We start from the raw sequence: 3,298 nt of genomic DNA on the forward strand, positions 1-3,298 counted from the left end.
GTTTAGATTTTATAATACTCACTTATTGGGCCAACCGGGCTTGTATTGTTGAAATGGGCTATATTTTAAGATATATCTTATACCTCGGGGCCCTGCCGGGTCACCCACGGCCCACGGGTGGCTAACGATCCCCGCCCCCATCCCCGCTCACCCGCCGGCGAAAATTGCTCCCCACCCCGGCCCTAACGGGGAAATTGCCACCCTACTCCTTCTCTTCCCGACAAGCAGAGGCCCTTGTGGCTCCCTCCTTAGCATGGCAACTCCCTCTCATCTTCATGGAGCTGGCCATCTAGAGCTCAAGAATGTCCAGATCTTATGGTCATGAGCTTAGGGGCAAACACCTCCCTCTCCTTGGTGAGCAGAGGGCTGCTCTACCATGACATACACAGGCTGCTATAGATCCATTGGGCTGGCGGGCTGGCTGCCCCCAAGGGTAGAAACCATTGATCAAGGTCTTGGCAAACAATTTCCCCGCAAAAAAAAGTCTCGGCAAACAATGACCTCCTCCAGCAGCCTCTTCATGCATCTTCTAAGCTAGTGAGTTGTAGATTAAATGGGATCTATGCATATGTGTGTTTGTGTTGGTCTTGGGTGTTATTTTTTATGAAATTCGTGACTTGTAAAGTGCCATTATTGGATATACATTTTGTGCATTTTTTTCAACTTGATGAAATTTGTGACTTGTTTAGAATTGATTGTGTGTTGTGTTAGTTTATGGATGAGCAATTGAAATTTTATTTCATTTTTATCCGATTTATGGTTTAAAGTTATGGGAACAACAGATCAAAAATGCCTCGAAAAGGATAGCAATGCCTTTGATCTAGCTCAAAGCATCGGCTCGATTTTTCATTCTCTCATGAAAGCACCATCAATTAATCTATTCTGGTTCTACAACTGACACTACTACATTATCATTGCTGTTTACACATGGAATCGACACTGACAACGATCTCAAACAGGCACTGATAACCTTGTCTAGTCCTGTTCAGTGATTCCCCATATTTGAATGTATTTGAGGTCCACACCTCCATAAGTATGAAATTATGGGGCTGTTTGGTTCACTCCCTCATTTTACCAAACTTTGCCATACTTTTTAAGACATATGTTTGTTTCACTTCTAAACTTGTGGCATGCCACAGTTTTTTAATTCAAAGGCCCACATGTCATACAACCATTTTTTAGCCAAACCATGTTTAAGGTGTGGCCATTAATTTATAAGCCACATATTTAGCTAGGTTTGGTAAGAAGGTTTGGCAATGTTTGGGAGGGAACCAAACAACCCCTATATATTCCCCTTCGAATCCCCTCAATCCTCTTTTGAATGAGATTAACCGAACAAGCTCTGGACACGTCAAGCAAACTGTGCATGCATGCAGTTACTCAAACAGCCAAATTAGCTTAGCAAAAGTACTTAGTAAATCTGCGGTGATTAATTCTATCTTACTATAAAGTTATAATCCACTAACTCCTAAATCTTAACATGCAAAGATGACACATCATCGTTCACTAACAAGTTGACACATCATCATCCACGAACAACCAATACATTTAACATCATGCAAACATGCTATATTATCTATAATTTAAAATTTATTATATTTTAGAGCTTTTAAAATGAAAGCATGTTAAATCATCATCCCCCATAATTCACATAATATTTCAATATATATCTTCATTATTTTTTATAATATCTTATGTACCTATGTAAGTTCATCCTCACTTGATTAATGCTATTTCTCTCTTCTCTAATTAATCCATATCACATCAATTGATTTTAGTGCTTATGTAAGTTTATGTTGTTTAGCTATCTTACATATTATTTTTACTTATTATTTTCATACTGAATTCTCGCAGCAACGCGCGGGGTTTCACCTAGTTATTAGAGAGGTGAATAGTTAATAGAGAGATTTCACCCAGGTGATGATTAATCCCTGGATCAATCACAATAATGCATACATGCAGGAATCTCGATATATGATGGCCGTCGCTCTCGCCGTGGACCGGATCGGACGACGGGAATCAAACGTGATGTACGCAAGGTTTCCCATGGAATCAATTTAAGCTAATAAAATCGGTTGCTTGTGTTGCTCACATCGCTCCACGTCTATAGCGTCTATAGCTATCTCGATCGCCTGCGTATGTTTGATAGCGTTACGTTCCCAGCATCGATCATCGATCGTCAGCATTCATGCCACAGCATCAATATATCTCCTCCTCCTTCTAATAGAATGATATGTAATCCTTCTGTGCGTTCACGAAAAAAAAAAAGAGCATCGATCATATTCAGTCTCTGAGTCTCAAGATGTCAACTGACGCAAAGGAGAAGCACCAGGTCCCTTCTACACCTGGATCATGAAATTAAGGTTCAGGTACAGTTTCAGCTAACTTTTGTACAGTTTGTATAGTCAGAATTGCAGACAGAAGGTCGTACGCAATTGCTTCTCTTCAGATATGGTTGTGTTTAGTTCAGCGCAAAGTTTAGATTTTAGTTAAAATTGAAGATGATGTGACTGAAAAGTTGTGTGTGTATGACAGATTAATGTGATAAAAAAGAACTGAAGTTTGAATCCATATGACCACCTGTGTGATTAGTCTGGAGAGAATCGTCAGGTAACAATGTTCCTAGCTTGACTCTGGCATGACTTGACCTGCTGCCTGGTCATGCATGTTATCCAGATTTCAGAAAATTTATCGTCAGTAGATGTACAGGTAACTTCACAATAAATAAGAAGTATTTGGAGATATTATATTTTCTTGTATATAAATTGATATCTCCAGGTATTTGAGGTATCAAAATTCTTAGTATAAAATTTATGTAACTTGTGGTGATTTTTTTAATGATTGTAAAATTTCTTTCAGTTGTAAAGGCCGGACTGTATTGAGAAATGAAACATATACCTCAGATTACTCTTCAGTAGGATAAAAATTCATAGTTCCATCTAATTAACTCCATTAGTTTCTGGATTCTGATAGGCGAACCAGTACTTTATCAATACATTAAAATCATTATATATTGATCTGTTCATAAGTCACGAGTAACATGTGTGACAAAATATCTACGGCATGGAAAATACTCAGTTCGTTGCAGCCGCATTGTAAAAGCTGCTTTAGTTTTGTTTTATAATCACAGGGAATTTCTGATGGAAGTGTTCATTTCTTTAATTTAATTAATCACCGTCATTATATTCCTGCCGCATGATCTCTGCGTTGTATGTAATTAATTACTTTGCAAATCATTAACGTCAAGTCGATAGATATATAAGCTGTTATATATTGCGGTGTACATGCATGGAATATA

The 3,298-nt window shown here is 38.3% G+C and overlaps 1 long non-coding RNA gene across 1 annotated transcript; it reads left to right on the top strand.

The window, feature by feature from the left end:
• Positions 1 to 2,114: 2,114 nt before the first annotated feature.
• Positions 2,115 to 2,853, top strand: LOC112938952 (uncharacterized). Its single transcript, XR_003242210.2, has 2 exons — positions 2,115 to 2,369; positions 2,536 to 2,853. It is a non-coding gene; the product is annotated as an uncharacterized lncRNA (long non-coding RNA).
• Positions 2,854 to 3,298: the final 445 nt, after the last annotated feature.

Source organism: Oryza sativa, chromosome 5 (assembly GCF_034140825.1).
Source record: "Oryza sativa Japonica Group chromosome 5, ASM3414082v1".
In the NCBI taxonomy this organism is placed as follows: domain Eukaryota; kingdom Viridiplantae; phylum Streptophyta; class Magnoliopsida; order Poales; family Poaceae; genus Oryza; species Oryza sativa.